At 42.2% G+C, this 24,708-nt stretch overlaps 1 protein-coding gene across 1 annotated transcript in view; it reads right to left on the reverse strand.

Moving 5' to 3' along the window:
- THSD4 (thrombospondin, type I, domain containing 4) overlaps nucleotides 1-24,708 on the reverse strand; it is a 673,841-nt gene that overhangs the window by 74,487 nt on the left and 574,646 nt on the right. The gene's annotated exons all lie outside the window — the stretch shown is intronic.

Here is a 24,708-nt window from a genome sequence, read left to right on the forward strand (position 1 = left end):
CTGTGGTGTTGGAGAAGACTCTTGAGAGTCCCTTGGACTGCAAGGAGATCCAACCAGTCCATTCTGAAGGAGATCAGCCCTGGGTGTTCTTTGGAAGGAATGATGCTAAAGCTGAAACTCCAGTACTTTGGCCACCTCATGCGAAGAGTTGACTCATTGGAAAAGACTCTGATGCTGGGAGGGATTGGGGACAGGAGGAGAAGGGGACGACAGAGGATGAGATGGCTGGATGGCATCACTGACTCGATGGACGTGAGTCTGAGTGAACTCCGGGAGTTGGTGATGGACAGGGAGGCCTGACGTGCTGCGATTCATGGGATCGCAAAGAGTTGGACACGACTGAGTGACTGAACTGAATTGAACTGAACCGAACTCTGCATAGAGGTTAGGCTAGGCTAAACCATGAGGTCCAAGGATGACCACTTGGGCGATAACATTATAAATAAATGCAAGGAAGTTATTTCTCTACAAGTTGGGGGTGGGGAGGGAGCAGAGCTTGGGACAGGGCATGTGGAGAGGCTTCAGGCAACTGGCAGATTTCCAGTTCTTTACCTTGTAATAACATAAAGATATACACTTGTTGTGTGGGATTCTGGAAGAAGGGAGATATGAGGATAATGAAGAGGATATAAAATTAAGAGGCACAAAAGGACAAGTTTAGAGAAACTTGTAGGAAACAAGCGTACCTGGGCATGCCCATGCACATGCTGGCTCTTTATTGTCTCTGCTTCCCTTGACTGGCTCTACTTATGGGCTTTCCCAGCAACCAGGTGCACCCGAGTGCCATGTGGATGCCATGGGTGTTCTGTGTGGTTTGTTGTGATCCTGCGGAGTCTACTGGGGTGGTCCCTGGCACTAGGAGCGGGCTATGGATGTCCTCAGACTTGTGCTTCAGGCTTCTCCTGATTAAGTCAGACATAGTTACAGCAGCACATCCTGAAAATCCTAAGTTCAGGGTATCTGCACTTTTCCTTGGGACATGACAATATGAGCAGCAATCATTAGACTTTCAAAAAGGTTTTTAACGGCTCCTTTGTTTAGCAGCAGAAGTTTTCACTTAGTTAAAAACTGAAATAATACTTGTGTTATTTCTTACAACTGCATGAGAATCCACAATTATTTTAATACAATTTTCTATTAGACCCTAGAGAAGAAGGGAAAAATAAGCTGCTAGGAAAGTTGTTGAACAACTTAAAGAAAAATGCATAGTTACTGAAAAGTTTAACCACATTCAAAGAAAATTGGATGACTTGAAGTCATGCTTAAAGGATGTCAGACTTTTAAAAAAAAGTCATCAGAAACAGTGATCTGGAGGCAACTGATGAAAAACTAACCAGATGGAGATCTGTATTGTAGGGAAAAAAGACAATATATAGGAAAAAATGGAAGAGGAGAAATCTAGACATTCAGAGATGAATTGCTTGTGACAGTACAAGGAGGATAAAGTCACTTGAACATAAATGAAAATCCATTCAGGGGTTGATGGCTTTTTAAGAGTCTCAGACTCTTCACCAAGGCTCAGGCTTCATCTGAAGGCTATTCTGATTCTCCTCTCCTCAGAGTCCTCCCATCAACCCCAGCTTTGCTCCTTCACCTCCCCTTCCAATCCAGGCATTTTTGTTGCCAGTGGACACAAGGGGACCGATTGGATTTCCTTGCCCTGTTGCCCTACCAGAGAGTACACCCGGACCACCCCACAAACACTTCCTGCTAAGAGATATTTCTAGCTTTCCACATATATTAGTAGCAGTGAGAAATGTCTATCCACTATGGGTTTTCCTGATATTCATCTTCCATAGGTTGAACTTCCCCCCACCATTCCCACATCCTGAAATTAATAGTGAGTTAACCTCAGGGTTGATTCAGTCTTCAAACAAACCTAAATGTATAGACCTGCAACAAGAAATCTGAGATTTTTTTGTGTCTCTTCAAAGGCAATTTTGAATTCACTTTCTTACAGGCTTAGGACACTGCTCTCTTTCTGATGTGTTTATTCTTTGCCCAGTTGGAAATTTTAAGGAATTGTAATTCCAGGATAGGGACTTGCGAATGAAGTTGATTCAATGACTCCAATGATAGTCTTTTTTTTTTTTTTTTAATTTTATAGTACAGTTTATTTAGAGGACTAAAGTGGAATACATCTTTAATATTTGAATCTGTGGTTCCCTGGTGGCTCAGTGGTATAGAATAAGCCTGCCAATGCACGGGACTTGGGATCAATTCCTGGGTCAGAAAGAGCCCCTGGAGAAGGAAATGGCAACCCACTCCAGTATACTTGCCTGGGAAATCCCGTGGACAGACGAGCCTGGCAGGCTACAGTCCGTGGGGTCACAAAAGAGCCAGACATGACTTAACAACTAAACAACAATATTTGATTCTGTATATTGATTTCTATATTAATTTAGATTGTCATATCAGCTACAAAATTTCCAAAGATAGTTTTCTTTTTTATAGTTAATTAAAAAATTAATTTATTTTATTGGAGGATAATTACTTTACAATATTGTGATTTTTTTTTGCCATATATCAACATGAATTGGCCACAGGTATACATGTGTCCCCCCATCCTGAACCCCCCTTCCACCTCTCTCCCCACCCTATCCCTCTGGGCTGTCCCAGAGCCCCAGCTTTGGATGCCCTGCTTCACGCATTGAACTTGCACTGGTCACAAAGATAGTTTTAAATATCAAATATAAAATATCACCCAGATTAGCATTTCCCAAATTGCCTTCACGGCAGCATGAATCCCACCAGATACCAGGGTGTGGAGCAGGATTTCTTACGTCCAGGAATAGACCCAGTGTCACTCCCCTCCCCACTTTCTCCTGCTGCTTCTTTAAGATACCCTCAGGCATCAGAGCTACACAGAAACTCAGGGACGTTCCCGACCAATCACTTAAGCACAAAAGAGGAGACCAGGAGACTGAGGGGTGACAGCTGGGGAAGCTGGTTCTGCTAGCCGAGCTGAGTTCACCATGGCTGGTTCCTGACTTCCAGCTCATTGATAGTTCCCTGCCTACTGCAGAGCTAAATCTTACAACCCAATGAACAACAACAACAAAATCTCCAGTGGAAGAATATGTGTCCTGCCACAAAGTACAGCTTTTGTCTAGCAAAATCCCCTTGGCATTCAGCAAAGTAAAAAGAAGGAAAAAATGTCCTGAACTGTTTTGAGGGATGGCCTGGGAGCAAAATTCCAGTAAGATGACCTCATAATCTCTTTAATTCTCGAAACTCATAACAGGGATTCAGTTTAGAATAATGGAAAAATCAAAATTAGACTCAAATGTCCGCTTCCATGTGCATCTACCCCCATGTGACTTTTATGTTTGTGCCTGGATGTTCTGGAACAGTCGTTTGTATGTATCCATGTCCTGGTATTTTTTTTTTTTTTCTCTTAAATTAATTATATGAGAAATTGACCCTGCAAGGCTCTGATCATTCAAATAGAGAAAATGCTCGTGTGATTATTTGTTAATTTTGGTGAACATCCCAGATGGAATTTGGCTGCCAGTCGTGGAGAGGTTAAACATTAAAGCCTAATCACACTGCCCTTTTTGGTTACTTGAGGCTTTCACCTGGCTGGTGTGATCTTTGGGAATCATGATGGTTGGGTAATTTTGACTTCCCTTTAGATGTGCTTTGCCGAGTCTTCACATATTAACTGACCCTGGAGAAGAGAGTGTCCAGCTCTCCAGAGTCCGACTACCTGTGATGCTGTCACTAGGAATCCCTGGAGCCAGGCTCCCTGGTGCTGGGAAGGGGAGATAACAAGAGTTCCTACACTCTAAATAAAGAGAAATACTCCCCCTAGTCATTAGTAACAGAGGCTATATGCTGAGAGTCCACTAGGTGCCAGGTATTCACGAGGAGAACTTGCTGCAGTTTAATCCTTTTGTGATACCCATTTCCTAGATGAGGATAATAAAAGGTATGAAGCAATTTGAGTATGACTGTGCAGCCAGGAAGTGATGGCCCTGGAACTCAATGCAGCCCTGCCTGGATCTAAAGTCTGTGCTCTTTCTTTTCCAAGCAAGCTGCCGCTTAATGATGAGTTAATACCTTAGCAGTTACGGTCTCCAGGCAGGTGACAGTAAAGAATGAGACACCCACAGCAGGAGCAGGATAATGAAAGGAGGGTGTATTAGTTCCCCACTGCGGCTGTAACAAATTACTTTAAACTTAGTCGCTTAACACATCACACACTTATTCTCTTGCAGTTCTGGAGGTCAGAAGTCTGAAATGGGTTTCACTGAACCAAAATCAAAGTTTCAGTAGACGTTCCTTTATAGAAATTCAAGGAGATTACATTTTCCTTTCCTATTTCCTCGAGCTGTATTCCTTGTCCCTCTTGTCTCATGGCCCTATCTTCTCATCAAAACCAGCAGTGAAGCATCTTCAAATCTCTCTCTGACTCCAACTTTTCTGCCTTCCCCTTCCACTTAAGAACACTTGTGATTACATCAGACCCACCTGGATAATCTCCCCATCACAAGGTCTTGACTAGAAACTCGAATTCCATCTGCAACCATAATTCCCTTTGCCTTGTAACTTAACACGTTTACAGGTTCCAGGAAATTGGGTGTGAACTTCCTTGGAGGGGGAATTATTCTCCTTCCACAGGGAGTATCAGCAAGACTCTGTGTCCTCACAATGTCCGCACAATTTTACTTGAAGCTGGCTGATGGTGGCAGTCAAGTCCCCATGTGCCCCTCTGACACGTGTGCTAACCCCTGGCTTCCAGCCACCCTGCTAAGCACCTGTGTGTAAATCTAGAAATATAGGCTCTAGCACCATCCCACCCATCCTACTAAGCAACTTTGTGAAAATCTAGAAATATACACTCTAGCACCATACACACACACACACACACACACACACATACAGAAGTCGCTCAGTCGTGTCTGACTCTTTGCGACCCCATGGATTGTAGCCCACCAGGCTCCTCGGTCCATGGGATTTTCCAGGCATGAATACTGGAGTGGGTTGCCGTTTCCTTCCCCACTAGCACCATATACGAGTATGTAAATACACTCATCTTTAGGGTGAAGTCTGGAGCAAGAGCTACAGCTCCTCTGGGACCTCAGCTTCTCTGTGAGGATTCTGATCTGATGTCCAGAGATACCAGAGAAAGAGCCAGCAATGCCGAAGAGGACAGTTCCACCCGGCAGTCTTAAAAATGGGAGACTCAGAGAACACCCAGAAGTAACTGCCCATCCATCACAAAAACATATACACCACCAGGGCCAAGACGAAGGGCAAGGATGGTCCTGCTGCAAAGAGCCCTCTGGCTGACTTTTTATTTTTTCCTTTTAAGATTGACCTCAATGCTTAATTGAACCTGATTCCATTGGGATTAAAAAGAAAAAACCTTAGCTGGAGAATGGCTTGGGGCATTTATTCCATTTTATGGATTATGGGTAGGAAGTTTGAAGAAGCAGATTTGGGTTAAACAGAAAGGACTTTTGAGCAATTGGAGCTGTTCAGGGTAAGAGACTGCCTCATGAGGAAGTCACTCCATGCCTCTAACAGTGTTCAGGAAAGTAGCAGAACATGGTCCAAATAGAAGGATCCAGATGGGATCCTGGATTCTGAGACCAACCTGGGGGGAAATAACACCTGAAAAAATCCACTCCCTGTTGCAGATGAGGTGCTAGTCTTTTGCAGACACTGATGACTCGACGAGGGTGACAATATTAGCTCCACTTTATGGGTCAGAAAACAGGTGAGTTCCAGAGACTCACTCCAGCTTGTCCAAGGCAGGGCTTGGAGGATGGCCCAGGCTCCTGGCACTCAGGCCGCTTTCCTGTCTCATTGGGAAGCCTGGATGCTCTTGGCTCCCCTTCCTGCCTGACTACTTTCTGATAATTCTGAGAGCAGAGACAAGAAAATGAAGCTTACTTTGTATCTGGAGGCAGCTCCATATAACATGATTTCATTTCTGTTATCCCTACATTATATGTCAGGAGAAGGAGATTCACAGAATTCAAAGTATATACCCAAGATCACAGAGCTGCCCAGTGGTGGACACAGAATTCAAAGACTCACTGAGCCTCTCCACTGCCCCTTCCTTGATGCTACTTCCAGAAGCCCAGAGGTCCCAAGCCTCTTGAGGAACCAGGTGACGGCTTCCAGAGAGGGAAGAACACACAGGCTTTGAGATCCATCCTTGGACTGACTATACATATCCACACGAGGATGGGCTGTGTGCTTAGGTGCTCAGTCGTGTCTGACTCTTTTCGTCCCCATGGACTGGAGTCCGCTAGGCTCCTCTATCCGTGGGATTCTCCTGGCAAGAACACTGGAGTGGGTTGCCATGCCTGCCTCCAGAGGATCTTCCCAACCCAGGGATCCAACTCAGGTCTCCCACATTGCAGGCAGATTCTCTACCATCTGAGCCACCAGGGAAGCCCGCACATGAGGCTACCAAGAAGCTAAAACATGTTTTGAGAGTTAAAAACACTTTGTAGAGATTTCCAGCAGGAAGACTGGCTATTTGGGGTCACGGTTTAGACCTACCGTCTATCTATCAGAATCTCACTGAGGAAGAAGTAAACTGAAGATCTCTGCAGCTCCTAAAGGGGAGAGCTTCAGAGCAGGGGACCCTTGGCACTTGCCTGCATCCAGTGGTGGACAAAAAACTTTTGTGTGCATTATCTCATGGGCAGAGATGGATGGGAGCCAGGTAAATGGTCTTGCTCCTGAGAACAGCCAGATGCGTGGGGTTCTGGAACGTCACAACTGGGAATGGAAATGTCAAAGTGAATGACTAAAAATAAATAAATAAATAGAAACTGGACAGGGAGTGATTATTCCAAGATGTTAACATTTTGCCCTCAAAAGTAGGTTTTTAAAAATTATAGGCAGCTCATGAAAAAGGAAAGAAAAATCCCAACAACGATGGATATTAAACAGGTAATTTAATAGAAGAGCCTTACTCTTTTTAATTATAAAAGTTTTAATTTCCCTTTCCTCTCAGTTATTTCTGCTAATAAGCTTGTCGACTGGGCTGGAAGTGATTATGAAAGGCTGGGAACAGGTTTTATTATCTGGAATAACACTTTTACACATTAACATTTTACTTTTCAGTTTTATGAGTCAAATGCAATATGGAGCCTCTTTAAAAGTTAGGACACAATTCAGAATATTACCTCAGGATCACTTCATTTGAGTATGTAAATACACTCATCTTTAGGGTGAAGTCTGGGTCCCGGTAATTCTACACAAACCCTTAAAGGCAGAAAGGAAAATGTTCTTTGCAACCTTTGGGAATGATAGGAAAGTTAAGGGAGGAATTCTGGATAGAGCTTAAGACAGAAGACTGGATTATAAAGGCTTTCCACCAGTCAGTAAATCAAAGTCATGTGCTAAGCGCCTTATTCCATGTGGAGTATCCAACTGGGAACTGGGGAGCATTATGAAGAAAAGGGAAAATCCAGATTTTCACTCAAGGAGCTTTTATTATTAAAAGGCAAGGTAGAAGAAATTATCATATAGAATACATACAAGCACATGTGAACAAAACAAACATTTACAAGAAGCTATAACTGAAGTCATAACTGTAGCCTAAAACAGACTTGGCTCAGACTCTCAATAAACGTCTGTTGAGTGAGTGAATAAATGAAGGAAATAAGTAATTAAATGAGTGAAATGAATAACTTGCATAGAAAACACTCCAAGATTTTTGACTAACGGATCCTTGACACAGATCAGTTTCTGAGATGTTAGTTTTAAGGTTAGTTTATGAGCTCATTTTCCTCTGATGGGCTTTTCCTAAAAATAGAAAGTGCTGTCAGACGGAAGCAATGATACCTTGCTTATGGTCTCCTGGCCCAAACAGCCAAGATTCCACGACTTTGAAAAATTAAAGCAGATCAGCACCATTTTTCATAGAAAATAAAATTCTTATTTGAAACAGAAGACCATAACAACATTAAGAGGTAGACTAGAGTCCTAAAGAACAAGCAGTTACAGAAAATGAACACCTAGAAATAAGAAGTTGGTAGCTTAATTTTTATTCCCTAGGGCTTACAAGCCACCATCTAGCACTATGCTCAGAATTGACTATGTAACTTTTCTCAACTAAATGTTGGATGAGGAATGAGTCCAGCTTTGGTGCCTGTTAATAGGCAGGTTGGGGGGTTCCCAGGTGGCGCCAGTGGTAAAAAAAAAATCCATCACCAATGCAGGAAACGTAAGAGATGGAGGCATTCCTGGGTCGGGAAGATCCCCTGGAGGAGGAAATGGCACTTACTCTGGTATTCTTGCCTGGAGAATCCCATGGACAGAGGAGCCTGGCAGCTACAGTTCATAAGGTGGCAAAGAGTGGACACGACTGAGTGACTGACCACACAGTGGACAGGGTAGGCGACTACTGTCCTGGTGACTACTCCTCTGTGTGCTGATAGAATTCTCCTTTAGTATGTTCAACAGGAGAAGGGTAAGGAACTCACGAAACACAGGAAAGCCACTTTTCAGATGTACCAGGCACGACGGTCACCACACTGTACGTTACTTCTCCATGATTTATTTTGTAACTGGAAGTTTGTACATTTTTAATAAGCAACTTTGATAAAGAAAAAAGCCAAAAGCCTCTCAAGCAATATTACAACTAAAAACAGATAATACATCAGAAAAGTGTGAAAGTGTTTGTCGCTCAGTCATGTCCAACTCTTTGTGACCCCATGGACTGTAGCCTGCCAGGCTCCTCTGTCCTTCAAAATCCTCCAGGCAAGAATACTGAAGTGGGTTGCCATTTTCTCCTCCAGGGGATCTTCCCAACCCAGGGATTGAACTCGGGTCTCCTACATTACAGGCAAATTCTTTATCGTCTCAGCCTCCAAGAAAGCTCCAATGCATCAGAGGACATTTAAATAATCAGTGAATTCTATATATAATTCTATACTATCATATTTGAAGCTCTCCATGAAAAAGCTACATTTAAAAATGACCAAATCAATTAAGATGAACAAAAAAATCACGATAGACAGACTAGTAACCATAAAAGAATTTTTAAGAGTTACCCAAAATAATTTCTTTTAAAGATTCCAGAGCCAAATGTTTTTTATTGGTGTGTTTCCATCAAAATCTAAAGGACTAGGTAATGATATAAACCTTTCCAGAGCATATAAAAATTGGAAAGCTAACCCTACCGGAGCTTCAGAGAAGTAACACAAAATGAATGCAATAGGCCAGTCTTGCTGATGACTTATAGATTTTAAAAGTCCTAAGTAAGGTACCAGCAAACTGAATTCAACAAAAGGAAAAAAGGATCCCTGAGCAAGATGAAGAAGGTTGTATGCCAGGAATGCAAGAATGATTTAATATAGGAAATTTTTAGGAAAAAATAATTTAAATAGCTGCCAAAAATGACATTTAAAACTCATCCTGGTAAAAACATTTACCAAATTAGAAACAGACTTTCTCAATCTGATAATAGGCATGTAATCATACATGAATTTAAAATATGTATTGAGCATACATTTATCTTTCACGATAGGGAAAATTAGAGGTTATTCACACGAAAGAGATGGGCGAAAGACGTCTGCTGTCACTCATGAACAGTGGTTCTAGAAATTTTGGCAAAGTTGTGGTAATACTGAATAGTTCATGAAAAAGAATTGAAAAGAAGAAGGTAATATTGTAATTATTTCTATCTGATATATCATTATAAAATCATCAACTCAAAACACTCAAAATTAATAAAAGTTCACAACGTGGTGGGGCTTCCCTGGTGGCTCAGACGGTGAAGAATTTGCCTGCAATGCAGCAGACCCGGGTTCCATCCCTGGGTGGGAAGATCCCCTGGAGAAGACAATGGCTACCCACTCCAGTATTCTTTCCTGGAGAATTTCATGGACAGGGGAGCCTGGCAGGCTCCAGTCCATGGGGACGCAGAATCAGACACAGCTGAGCAACTTTCACCTTCATAAAGTGGTCAGACAGTGGTAAATGTAAGAAATTCATAACTTTTCTATATGCTAGCAATTTGAAGATAAAAAGGAACAGATTTCATTCTCCATCATCGTCCTGCAGCAAAACGCACTAAGACCAATCTTCACAAGAAATGCAGAAATCTATATGGGAAATATTAAAATTTTACTGGCAGGTATAAACTATTTGAATAAATGGAAATAAATGCTACATTCTGAGGCTGGATGCATTAATTTTGTCTATTACTCCCACAGTGAAGTATACATCTGGTACACTCTAAGCAGAATGCAGGTTCCAATCCAAGTATCACCTCCTTCGAGAGATCTTTTCTGACCACTGAACTCAAGTAGCACCTTGCTCCTCCAGCCGGCCACTCTGTCTCTACTTTCCCTGGTTTTTTTTTAATAGCACATATTTCCATCTGAAAGGATATTTTTGCTCTTTTGTTTCCAAGCTCCTTCCCTAGAAAGTAAGTATCATAAGGGCGGGGGTGTGCCTTCTTCTCTGCAGTATTCCCTGTGCCTAGAACAGAGCCTGGCATACAGTAAGTGCTCAATACATGTTTACTGAGTGGATTTAACACAATCCCAAGAAAATATCAATAGCATTTTTTGAATGTGATAAAAGGATTCCAAAACTCACCTGGGATACAAACATCCTAGATTATCTTTTTTTTTTCTAAGTATTTTTTGTTTTGATGTGGATTATTTTTAAAGTCTTTATTAAATTTGTTACAATGTTGCTTCCATTCTATGTTTTGATTTTTTGGCTGTGAAGCATGTGGGATCTTAGCTCCTTGACCAGAGATGAAACTCGCACGCCCTGAATTGGAAGGTGATGTCTTAACCACTGGACTGCCAGGGAAGTTCACCCAGATAACTTAAATATTGTTAAAAAGAAGCAAAAGAAGAGAGACTTGCCATGCCAAATGTTAAATCACATTTTAAAGCTGCAATAGTCAAAATGTGGTACAGAATTTATTTGACAGATAACTGGAACAGAACAAGCACTCATGAAATAGACCTAGGATAAATATGAGGATGTCGCACATTCTAAGCATTCCAACATTAAATAAATAAATTATCCAAAATGTTGGGTTGGAAAATTGGCTAAATATGAGGAAAAACCCTGTAATCTCATTTTATACTCTTCTCCAAGTTAAGCTGTAACAATATTTAGACCCCTCTGCCCCCAAGCAATATATAAAAGAGTATATGCTGTATTTTCCATATTTATCAATGTACAAGGCTTTTAAAAAACAGACAAAACTAATTTAGGGTGTTAATAGTAAAAGTAGCAGTTTCTTTCAGAGGTGGGGGGATTAGTGACTGAGGGAGTGTGGGGCCAGAAGGGGCTCCTGGAATGCCAATAAAGTCCTAATTCCTGATCTGGGTATTAGTCACATGAGTGGGTTCACTTTGTGAAAATTCATCAAAGCTGTACAAATTTGAACTGAGGGCTTTTCCTATATATTTATACTTAGTACTTCAATAAAATGCTTATTTAACAAATAAGTAAGTGCTAGGCCAGCTGATGGCTCTGGCCAGAAGTCAGGCTTTCTGTCCTTAAACATGTATTTCTTTTCCATTTTTGTTTTGAGAAGAGGGAATAAAGGTCTGTGTTGACAAGTTAAACTTATCTGTGTCCTCAATCGCTCAGTCGTGTCTGATTCTTTTGTGACCCCATGGATTGTAGCCCTCCAGGCTCTTCTGTGTATGGGATTTTCCAGGCAAGAATACTGGAGTGGGTTGCCATTTCTTCCTCAAGGGGATCTTCCTGACCCAGGGACTGAACCCATGGCTCCTGTGTCTCCTGTGATGGCAGGCAGACATTTTACCATTGAGCCACATTTTAGTCAATTAAGCAGGTCCATGAAAGTCTTGGGATGAAACACGTCTGTTGGGATTCCCTGATAGCTCAGTTGGTAAAGAATCCGCTTGCAATGTGGGAGATCTGGGTTAGATCCCTGGATTGGGAAGATCCCCTGGAGACGGGAAAGGCCACCCACTCCAGTATTCTGGCCTGGAGAACTCCATGGACTGTATAATCCATGGGATTGCAAAGAGTTGGACACAACTGAGGGACTTTAACCTTCATTTTTCACCCTTCCAGGAGGGGTCTGTCATAAAGACTCCGAGAGTCCCCACACTGACCAGCACTGAGGTTTATGTTTCTATGAGAGACGTAGAATTGCGCACAGCAGAAATTTCCGTGGGTCTCTGTGATATGGTTGAACATTTTAAAAACATCACAAAATAGAAAGTCAGTATTCATATTAAAAGCAGAACATCTAAAGGCCCAATCCCTGATCCCTGCTCAGACCTTAAATATAAGTGTTGATCAACTTCTGACTGCATCTGTGAACATGGTGGTAATGCCTCAAGTCAATGAGCTCCAAGAGGAGACATCACATGGCCTGGATACACTCCAAACAGCCCTTAAGATCTAATTTACTGTCAGTTATAAAAGCATGTGCTGAAAACTTTGATTTCACTACGGGCTTGGTATGGTTAGAAAAAGTCTCTCCTTGTGGAAGGGTTATTTATTATCCAGAAAAATTTTCAAAGCACAAGTATGTGGACCTATAACCATGTAATTCTGGACTAGTTTGTATAACAGTAACAATAAAAATAGTAATAACAACATCTGATACTTGTTGAATACATATGTTGTGTCAGCCACTGTGATGAATGCTTTATTGGTAGTATCTTACTTAATCTTTTCCATAAGACCCTATAAGATAAGCATTATTGTCCACTCATTTTAAAGGTAAAGAAAATGATATATGAGGAGATCAAGCAACTGACTGAAGGCTATAGAACCAGAAATTTGCGTTGTACAACCTGTACAATTCTGTTCCTATTGAAATGTTTGAGACTTTATATTTTGTGTACTTATGCCAGTGGAACTGGTAACTATGAATGTTTCTGAAAATTCCAAGTTAGTCTAAGCCATTCACATGTTTGTAAGTAAAGGAAAGGCTAACCACAATGTGGAGCATTTATTTAGAAAAAAATCTTCAGTTAGTTTTTTGATGAACAGATTTCCACTGAACTAATAAGAATTCATCTTTAGGGTTAATATTGGTCTTCTTGCAGCAATTTTGGAAATTTATGGGATATATAGGGCTTCCTAGGTGGTGTTAGTGGTAAACGACCCACCTGCCAATGCAGGAGACGTAAGAGTTGCAGGTTGGACCCCTGGGTTGGGAAGATCCCCTAGAGGAAGGCATGGCAACTCACTCCAGTATTCTTGCCTGGAGAATTCCATGGACAGAGGAGCCTGGAGGGCTACAGTCCAAAGAATCGCAAAGAGTCAGACATGATTGAAGTGGCTTAGCATGCAGGCAGGCACTGGATATATGATTTGTGGAGGGTAATTGAAAACAGAGGAATTCCATTCGAGGAAAGCATTAATGGAGGATGGGGACAGGATCTTTGCAGCCTGATGAGAAGCTGCTGTGAGGATTAGGTGATTGGCACGGATAAAGAACTAGGTAACCATTAGGCTTCGGCATTCCTAGAACTCACCACCAAGGAAGGAAAGACTGGGCTGGGTTTGAAGAGTGCTGTTTTAGAGACAAGAAAAGAGACTTGGTTTCTCTTCAATGCAACTTAGATTTCCCCTTAGTATATTGTCCCCAACTCCTCTTTTATAAGTAGGAATGATCTCTTAAATTTTTACTTCTTGAAATTACTCATCTGCTCCTTCTACTCTCATTTGTTCCAGATCATTCCAAATGCCAAATGCACTTTATCATTCCAGGATCTAGCAATGGATATTATGTTTTTGTATAAGGAGACACTTATAGTCACTGATTAAAGACACACATACACAAACTGGTTTTTTAATGTTCAGTCTATTGTTTGGAGTCGTGGAGCCCACTGATACACACCAATATTTTGTTTACTAGCCATATCCTGTCCTCAGACTCTTGGTATAGACTTGGCCTTTCTGAAATGCTTGCTTTCCATTCTCCTCCTTCCCTGCTGCTGCTGCTAAGTCACTTCAGTCGTGTCCGACTCTGTGTGACCCCATAGATGGCAGCCCACCAGGCTCCCCCATCCCTGGGATTCTCCAGGCAAGAGCACTGGAGTGGGTTGCCATTTCCTTCTCCAATGCATGAAAGTTAAAAGTGAAAGTGAAGTCGCTTAGTCGTGTCCAACTCCTAGCGACCCCATGGCCTGCAGCCTACCAGACTCCTCCATCCATGGGATTTTCCAGGCAAGAGTACTGGAGTGGGGTGCCATTGCCTTCTCCACCTCCTTCCCTACTACTGCCAAAAAAATGCCTTTAAAGTGAGGCATGATTCTGTCACAACCCTTTTCCAGCCCTACATCTTCAGTGACTGAGATCTGCCCAAAGATTCATCCAACGGATAGAGTCTGGGATGAAAGGGCTTCCATGGTCTGGCCTTATCCTACAATTACAGCCTCAAATTCAAGGCCATCCTTACTTACTTATACTGTGTCCAGACATGTGTCATATTACCTTCTCTGAACCTTAGCTCATGCTTTGGACTGAAATGTTCTTTCCCCTATTTCTTTTGATAAAACCCTGTGCTGTACTTAGTTGTTCTTTGTAACTCCATGGACTGCAGCCCACCAGGCTCCTCTGTCCATGGGAATTCTCCAAGCAAGAATACTGGAGTGCGTTGCCACGCCTTCCTCCAGGGGATCTTCCCAACCCAGGGACTGAACCCAGGTCTCCCGCATTGCAGGCAGATTCTTTATTGTCTGAGCCACCAGGGAAGCCCATGATAAAGCCCTATCTATCCTATAAAACATGGGTTGGCAAACTACAGCAGGGAGACCAAATTTGGTTACTGTCTTTTTTGTAAATCAAGTTTTCTTGGAACATAGCCACAGCCTCTCATTTACATATTGTCCATGGCTGCTTTCTCATTATGATGGCAAAGTAGTTCTAGCTGAGACCAAAAGTCTTGCAGAGCCTAAAATACTTATTAAATGGCACTTTCAGCCTCAAAGGTTGCCAACCCCCGCCTGCCCTAAAAGCCCAGTTTAAATGCCATCTCCCCATGTTCCTCCTCAGTTTATCCTGTTAGAAATAATTTCTCCATCCTTTGCACTCTTATAGTGCTGAGTCTCAAAAATCTTCAAAGAAGTCTCAAACAGACTGTAAATGGGGCTTCCCAGGTGGCGCTAGCAGTAAAGAACCTGTCTGCCCAAGTTAGTGCATCAGATATAAGAGATGAGGATTCAACACCTGGGTTGGGAAGATCCCCTGGAGAAAGGCATGGCAACCCACTCCAGTATTCTTGCCTGGAAAATGCTATGGACAGAGGAGCCTGGTGGGCTTCAGTCCATCGTATTGCAAAGAGTTGGACATGACTGAAGGGACTTAACATGCATGCACATTCCGGGGGTAGGGATCACAACTTCATATCTCTGCAAGGTATTGCACAGGGCAGCTGCAATGAATATCAAGTCACAATAAGAGCAATGTTTTACTTAACCAGATTAAAGAATTACTAGATTAAGGAATTATTAGATTAAGAGAAGAATAAATACTGAGGAGATAAGGAGACAAATTTTCCCCCAGAGCAAAATAAATATCAGGGTGACAAAAGAAGCTGGAGGAGTAGGGGCTATGTATACTTTCTTAGGAACATGAATATCAACTTAATTCAGACAGAAGCTGTGTACTTCTCCCACTCTGACATCTGTATGATTATAATTCAAGGAATAATGTCTGGCTTAGGAAAAGGATCCAGTAGAATTAGGAGATGCAGAAAGTTCTAAGAGCTGTTGAAGCTTGGCTAAAATAGCTGGATGATAGCAAAGGCAGCCCACCCCTAGCAGGAGAAAAGCAGTGGGTCTTCAAAGCTCAACCCTCAGGGGTTTATTAGCAAGAATGAAATGTGTAAAGGAAGAGCAGAATCAGAGTGCAGTTCTGCTTAATGAGAGAAGCATGCTCAGTTTCTCCTGGAGTGAAGAGGGGACCCGTCCTAGAAGGCAGATTTCCCATTTCTGAAGCTTTAGCTCTTGAGAGAAAGCAGAGGACCTCCAGAAAAGAGCATTGACCACAAAGCAGCAGAGCGTGGGCAGCCCCAGCTGCTGGTTAAGAAATTCTGAAAGTTACTCTTTGTCTTGGCTGTCACTTTCTTTCCTGAAGTCAACTATATTTATTAAATGTAGTTTAAGCTTTAGAAATCTCTTCCTAAGGCTTGACTCATATTAATTCTCTAATGTGGAAGAGCAGTGATCTAACACACCCTCAAAAGCCAGACTTTGATTCAAAGAGGGAAAGCTCAGAGGCACTTCCAAGCGGGTTAGAGTGGATAGATTGAGGACGGCTCTGTCCATGCTGGACGCACAGATAATGGGTTCTGAGCCATTACCCTAATCCAGGTATAAGACCTGGAAGTGATTAGCAGCCCTGCTGAAGATGCTGTCTGGAGGTGCTGCTGGGAGAGAATGTCATTCTCCCTGCAGAGACAGGGCTGTCAAACCATTTTCATAAAAATCTAAGAGCCAGCCCCTCAACAGCTGTTTCCTGCATTTCAGGAAAGAATCCCATTAGGTGCAAAAAGCAGGTGTGGGTGCTTTGCATATGCCTGAGACAGATGATACAATTAAAAGCAAAAACAAATCACAGCTTAATTCTTCCCCACAAAACAAAAGGCAAATCCAAGTACAAACAGGCAAATTTAGTCTTACATTTCCAGACAGTAAAAGTAGATAATGTGAAAACACAAGGAGCATAAGGAGGTGGAGCAGGATGGATTTCACTTGGTTCCAGTGTCTCTGAAAGCTTTTCAAGGCAGAGAGACTATAAAAGTTACAAGAAAGCTCATGTAAACCAATGCAAGGACATCAGAGCTTTCCTAAATCAAAGGGAAGCACGCTGTCAGACACCAGGTGGAAAGTAAGTAATGCAAAATTAAGTCCAGGAGTGCTCAAACAAATAACAGCATCTTTCCACAGTCTCTCTGGCATGGGATCTTTGGTAAGGGTTTGGTTTTGGACAGGAATCATAAAAGCCTGCTGCCAAAGAGAAGGCAAGAACTGAGTCCAAATATAAATCCAAATGTTCGAGGACCACCTTCTCTTGTGCCAGTATAGATGAGGAACATCCCGCCATGGGCCAGGACATCATTCAGACGTTACCTGGGGCTGCCACTACTTCTAACAGGTAACCGAAAGAGGTCATACAGCCCATCTCAGCATCTTTTCCTGATGCTTGAGAGCAGTCCATGTTTCTCTCTGCTTAAATACTCTTTTAAAAACACACTTAAAAAAAAAAACACACTTGAAATGTTGGTGAGGATGTGGAGAAACTGAGACTCTCATGTGTTGCTGGTGAGAATAGAAAAGGGTGCAGCCACTGTGGCAAACAATCGTGCAGCTCCTTAAAAAGTTAAACACAGGATTACCATATGATACTGCGGTTCCATTCCTTAGTATATACCCAAAAGAAATGAAAGTGGGGACTAAACACAATCGCATTATTCACAATAGCCAAAAGGTGGAAAGGACCCAGCTGTTCATCAACAGATGGGTGGATGAAAAGGTGTGGTAGCTACAGAAAAAGGAATAAATTTCTGACACATGCTGCAACATGGATGAACCTTGACAACATGATGCTAAGTGAAATAATCCAGACACAAAAGGACAGACAGTCTGTGACTCCACTTGTATGAGGTACCTAGAATGGGAAAATTTATGAGACAGAAAGTAGAATTTCTAAGATTCATGAGACAGAAAGTAGAGGTTACCAGGGGCTTGAAATAGGGGCAAATAGGGAATTATTATTTATTAGGTATAGTTTTGGGGATGATGAAAAAGTTCTGATAGTGGTGATAGTCATACAATATCATGAATGTACTTAATACCCCCAAAGTAAAAATTGTTAAAATGATAAATTTTATGTTTATATATATTTTACCACAATTTTTTTTTAAAAGGGAAAAAAGCTACACAATGCTTTATTTCTCCAAAATGTTCAACACTGCTTAAGAGCTGGACGTTCCTTTAGGTGCTAGTTTCAGAAGAACTCTGTTGAGGTGGATGGTGAAAGTCTAGTGACTAAGAGAACTCTGGCAAGCTAGCCTAAGAATTTCCAACATGAAGGTAGACCAGATGATGTCAATGAGGTTTGAGGTTTGAAGTAATAGTGGGGTAGGGAAGGAAGGGGACAAAAGGGGAGGAGATTAGAATATATCTTTCTTCTCATGGGGGACAGGGGGAAGGAGAAGGACATAGGTCCTCCCCACTCCCCAGTCACATTTTTCTTGCCAGTGACCATGGGCACATACACAGAATGTGGGTCATGAACAAAGACTGAGCCTGGACTTGAGACCTGACTCCACCACTCACAAACTGTTTCTCTCTGCAGGTCCCTCCACCAGGCTGAGCTCAGTGTCCTGGGCACTAAATGCAGATGCTAGTAGGACCCGTGCCCAGCCAACCACCCCTATAAGTGCTGAATTACATGCAGGAGGCAGGCCCAGGATTCTTATAGTCGACAAGTAACATGGGACTCCAGTACCATTCCAGCGGTCTCCAATCTTTTTGCCACCAAGGACTGGTTTCATGGAAGACAATTTTTCCATGGATGAGGTCAGGGGGATCAGTTCAGTTGCTCAGTTGTATCTGACTCTTTGCGACCCCACGGACTGCAGCACGCCAGGCTTCCCTGTCCTTCACCATCTCCCAGAGCATACTCAAACTTATGTACCTAGAGTCAGTGATGCCATCCAACCATCTCATCCTCTGTCATCCCCTTCTCCTCCAGCCTTCAATCTTTCCCAGCATCGGGGTCTTTTCCAATGAGTCAGTTCTTTGCATCAGGTGGCCAAGGTATTGGAGTTTCAGCTTCAGCATCAGTCCTTCCAATAAACACTCAGGACTGATCTCCTTTAGGATGGACTGGTTGGATCTCCTTGCAGTCCAAGGAAGTCTCCAGAGTCTTCTCCAACACCACAGTTCAAAAGCATCAATTCTTCAGTGTTCAATTTTCTTTATAGTCCAACTCTCACATCCACACATGACCACTGGAAAAACCATAGCTCTGACTAGACAGACCTTTGTTGGCAAAGTAATGTCTCTGCTTTTTAATATGCTGTCCAGGTTGGTCATAATTTTTCTTTGAAGGAGCAAGCGTCTTTTAATTTCATGGCTGCAATCACCATCTGCAGTGATTTTGGAGCCCCGAAAAATAAAGTCTCTCACTGTTTCAATTGTTTCCCCATCTGTTTGCCTGAAGTGATGGGATCAGATACCTTGATCTTAGTTTCCTAAATGTTGAGTTTTAAGCCAACTTTTCCACTCTCCTCTTTCACTTTCTTTTTTTTTAGCTTTTCTCTTTTTTTAAAATTTTATTTTATTTTATTTTTATTTATTTTTTTTATTTTTAAACTTTACAAAATTGTATTAGTTTTGCCAAATATCAAAATGAATCCACCACAGGTATACATGTGTTCCCCATCCTGAACCCTCCTCCCTCCTCCCTCCCCATACCATCCCTCTGGGTCGTCCCAGTGCACTAGCCCCAAGCATCCAGTATCATGCATTGAACCTGGACTGGCAACTCATTTCATACATGATATTTTACATGTTTCAATGCCATTCTCCCAAATCTTCCCACCCTCTCCCTTCTTCTTCGCTTTCTGCTGTAAGGGTGGTGTCATCTGCATATCTGAGGTTATTGATATTTCTCCTGACAATCTTGATTCCAGCATGTGCTTCATCCAGCCTGGCATTTTGCATGATGTACTCTGCATGTAAGTTAAATAAGCAGGGTGATAATATACAGCCTTGACCTACTCCTTTCCCAATTTGGAACCAGTCTGTTGTTCCATGTCTGGTTCTAACTTTTGCTTCTTGACCTGCATACAGATTTCCCATGAGGCAGGTCAGGTGGTCTGGTATTCCCATCTCTTTAAGACTTTTCCATAGTTTGTTGTGATCCACACAGTCAAAGACTTTGATGTCAAAGTTGAGGGGGATGGTTTTGACATAATTCCAACACATTATATTTACTGGGGACTTTACTTCTATTATTATCACATCAGCTACAGTTCAGATTCTTAGGCAACAGATCCCAGAGGTTGGGGCCCCCTGCCATATGTGAGGTCATGAAGGTGGTCTAAGGTGTGATCACCATAATGGTGATCATAGGTGTGATTAAGGTGGGTTAAGGGTGCCTGAGCATAGACCCCCAAAATGGGCTGCACAGCATAAGAGATTTGTCCCTGCTGCTGGCACCAGGAGGGTACTCCAGGGAAGGAATGTCTGAGTCTGGACTGTCTGTCTTCAAGGAGTATACAGGGAGAACACAGACATATAAACAGATAAATTACAATAAAATAATACGGTGAGTGCCAAACTGGAGATGTGATCAAAGTCCTATGGGAATCCAAAGGAAAAATCTCTTTTTGCTTTTCTTTTAGCCTATCTGTCTTTTATTCTTCTGCCATGTATTAAGAAAGTAAGCAAGGACTGAAAATGCCAGAAAGGCAGACTGTAGGAAGGTGCACTAAGCTGGAATTTCTCCTCCTGGGGATGTAACCCAGGGGCTGGCAGCCAACTGACTGAGTTAAAGATTGAAGGTAAACTGAAGGAAGGGGCTTGGGTTGGGAACTAAGAATTCAGAGTGAATTGACAAATGCAAACATAACGGTAGACAGAACAGTCTTTCCAACAGCACCTTAGACATTTATTAGTAAGACAACATTCTGAAAGAAAGGACTCATGAAACTTCAGGATCAAAGGGATCTTAGGGATCACATTGGTCAGGGTTTCTCATCTCAGCACTGTTCACATTTGGGGCTGGATAATTCTTTGCTGTGGGCCTCTCCTTGCACTATAGGATGCTTAGCAGCATCCCTGGCCTCTCTTCACCAGATGTCAGTAGCAACTTCCAACCTTACTCAAGTTGTAACAATCAAAGATGTCTCCAGGGTTTCCCTGGTGGTCCAGTGATTAAGAATCTACCTTGCAATGCAGGGGACATGGGTTTGATCCTGGGTCTGGGAAGATCCCATATGCTGTGAAGCAACAAAGCCCATGCACCACAATTACTGAGCCCACACTCTAGAGCCTGTGAGCTGCAACTTCTGAGCCCAAGTGCTGCAACAACTACTGAAGCCTGCATGCCCTGGAGCCTGTTTTCTGCAACAAGAGAAGCACTGCAACGAGAAGCCCCTGCCCTGCAACTAGAGAGCAGCCCCCGCTCTCTGCAACTAAAGGAGCCACATGCAGCAACAAAGACCCAGCACAGCCCAAAAAAGATGTCTCCAGATATTACCGCATGTATGGGTGTGGGGGTGGGAGCAACCTAGCCCCCCAGTTGAAACCCGCTGGATAGGGAAATGGTCTTTTACCCTGAAAGGACACTGGAATCATGTAGGAGCTTAAAAATCCTCATACCCACCTTGTGCCCCAGATGTACTAGATCTGCAGGTGAGAACAAGGCATTGACATATTTCAAACAGACCTCAAATCTATACCTCCTGTGACTCCAGTGTGCAGCCAGAGTGAGAACCACTAACTCAGGGAGATGGAAAAACTAACAGTTACCAAGTACCTCTAAGATGCTGGGTATTTTACACACATCCCATTTGGGCCTGTTTCTTTATTTAACTTGTGAGGAAATGGAATATCAGAAACATTAACAAACTTGTCCAAAAGCAGCCCAGTCAGATATGGTAGCTCTGCAAAGGGCGCTTTCAGTCCAAGGCTGAACTGAATGGAAGACAAAGTCAAGAACTGGAGATGACAGGGACTTCCCTGGTGGTCCAGTGGTTAAGACTCTGTGCTTCCAATGCAGGGGGTGTGGGCTTGATCCCTGGTTGGGGAGCTAGGTTATCACATACTATGAGGTGTGGCCAAAAAAAAATAAATCAAAAGCTGAGGGTGACACAGGAACAAGAGCAGAGAAACATCACTCGAAGCACTGGATGCCATCTGAGGTGGAGGTTCAGGGAGTAAATACGTGATTCTAAGTTTATCCAGCAAAGAAACCATTTTCTCTTCTTTTTATTAGAGTATAGTTGATTTACAAAGATATGTTAGTTTCAGGTATATAGCAAAGTGATTCAGTTATACACACATACACACACACACACTCATAATAAGAAGCCTCTGGAAAAGGCGTCTTTTCCAGAGCCTTTTCCCCTATAGTGAAAGTGAAAGTTGCTCAGTCGTGTCCGACTCTCTGCAACCCCATGTACTGTAGCCCACCAGGCTCCTCTATCCATGGAATTCTCTAGGCAAGAATACTGGAGTGGGTTGCCATTTCCTTCTCCAGGGGATTTTCCTCACCCAGGGATCGAACCCAGGGCTCCCACACTGCAGGCGGATTCTTTACCATCTGAGCCACCAGGGAAGCCCTTTTCCCTTATAGATTGCTACCAAATACTGACTATAGTTCCCTGCGCTATACAGTAAGTCCCTATTGTTTATGTTATATACAGCAGTGAGTATATGCTTATCCCTTTCTCCCCTTGGTATCCATGTTTGCTTTCTATTGTCTGTGGGCTTAACAGAAATCATTTTCTGATTAGAATGAAAGCATCACAGGGGTGATGTTGAACACACATGTTCACTGATGTTTCTGTTTCTGTTCTGTTGGGAAGAAGGAATTACTCCTAGAGAGACAGCTGACGTGGAGGGCAGAAGGACACTCAACTAGAGCGATTAAGTTAAATCAGGTAGGCTTTTGATGTCTAAGAAGAAAGGTACACAGTTTTACACTTGAGTCAACATAATCCTAGAGGCTTCAGGCAGTGGGTGAAAGAGAAGGCTGTTTTCTATTTAGCTGTTACAAGAAAAAGAAGAGTTTTATTAAGCAGTCATTGATAAATACTGGAACCTTGGGATAAGGAAGGGAAAATATGAATTAAAGGAAAACATGAATTAAGCTCTTGCCATGCCGGATGCTTTATGTTTATTATCCTATTGAATCCTTACATAACTCTAAGAGACAGATAAGGAAAAAGTGGAAACAGTGGCATTTTATTTTCTTGGGCTCCAAAATCATGCAGATGGTAAATGCAGCCATGAAATTGAAAGTCATTTGCTCCTTGGAAGAAAAGCTATGACAAACCTAGACAGCATATTAAAAAGCAGAGACGTCACTTTGGGGACAAAAGTCCATATAGTCAAAGCTGTGGTTTTTCCAGTAGTCATGTATGGATGTGAGAATAGGACCATAAAGAAGGCTGAGCACTGAAAAGTTGATGCTTTCGAACTGTGGTGCTGGAGAAGAACCTTGAGGGTCCCTTGGACAGCAAGGAGATCAAGTCAATCCTAAGGAAAATCAACTCTGAATGTTCACTGGAAGGACTGTTGCTGAAGCAGAAGCTCCAATATTTTGGCCACCTGATGCAAAGAATGGACTCAGTGGAAAAGACCCTGATGCCGGGAAAAATTGAAGGTGGGAGAGGAGTAGAAGCAGACAACAGAGGATGAGATAGTTGGATGGCATTACCAACTCAATGGACATGAGTTTGGGCAAACCCCAGGAGATAGTGAAGGACAGGGAAGCCTGGCATGCTGCAGTCCATGGGATTGCAAAGAGTTGGACACAACTTGGCAACTGAACAACAACAAGAGATAGTGGTTCTGTATCTACTCTCTGTCACTGCTTGTCCATGAGCAAAGTTGCTTCAGTCATGTTCTTTGCAATCCTATGGATTGTAGCCTGCCAGGCTCTTCTGTCCATGGAATTCTCCAGGCAAGAATATTGGAGTAGGTTGCCATGCCTTCCTCCAGGGGATCTTCCCAACCCATGTCTCATGCACTGCAGGCAGATTCTTTACCATCTGAGCCATTAAGGACTCACAATGTATCTATAATAAGCAAATATTCATTAACTTGATAAATATAAGTTGACAAGGTATCCCTTGTGGCATAGACAGTAAAGAATCTGCCTGTAATGCAGGAGACCCAGGTTTGATCCCTAGGTCAGGAAGATCCTTTGGAGGAGGGCATGGCTCTTCTTATGTTCTTGTCTAGAGAATTCCAAGGACAGAGGAGCCTGGTGTGCTACAGTCCATGGGGTTGCAAAGGGATCCTGTACAGTGTCTACAGACACTGTAGAAAAAAACCAAAACACAAAAAAACAAGGGCAAGTTACAATGTAAGTTCTTAAAAGTTACTTAAAGAAAATTCTTACTTTGATAAGAGGTATCCATCAGAATCTTTAGCAAACATCTATTAGACACATTCTCATTGTCAGAAACATGATAAAGAAGTCCTCCATAAGTATGATTATCCCCCAAATTTTTAGAAGTCTAAGTCTCTAAGTGCAACAACATAGGAAAGAAATAGGAGGTAGAGTAATTCAAGGGAAGATAGCATTAATATTATTTATAGATATTATGATTTTCCACCTAGAAAATTCACATTAAATAATTGAAAGACTTTGAAAATTGTGAAGAGTCTAGCAGAGTATACAGGTATAAAATAAATACATAAAATAAACTGATTTAATATGCACTCTCATGACTAATTGGAAATGTAATGGAAATAAAGATCATATCCCATATTAGCAAAAACTATAAAATTGCCTAGGAATAAACCTATAAAGCATAAGCAAAGTCTAGAAAAAGACATTTAAAAAAAGAATATAAAAGGGGCAGATATACTATGTACCTGAATCAAAAAAGTCAATATTGTGAAGACAAATTCTTCTTCAAATTAGTTCATAAGTTTATTGCACTTTCAATTAAAGTCTCAACAGAAGTTTTATAGATTTTGACAAATTGATTTATAAAATGTATGTAGAACAAATGTACAAGAAGACCCA

Source organism: Bison bison, unplaced genomic scaffold (assembly GCF_000754665.1).
Source record: "Bison bison bison isolate TAMUID 2011002044 unplaced genomic scaffold, Bison_UMD1.0 scf7180017864034, whole genome shotgun sequence".
In the NCBI taxonomy this organism is placed as follows: domain Eukaryota; kingdom Metazoa; phylum Chordata; class Mammalia; order Artiodactyla; family Bovidae; genus Bison; species Bison bison.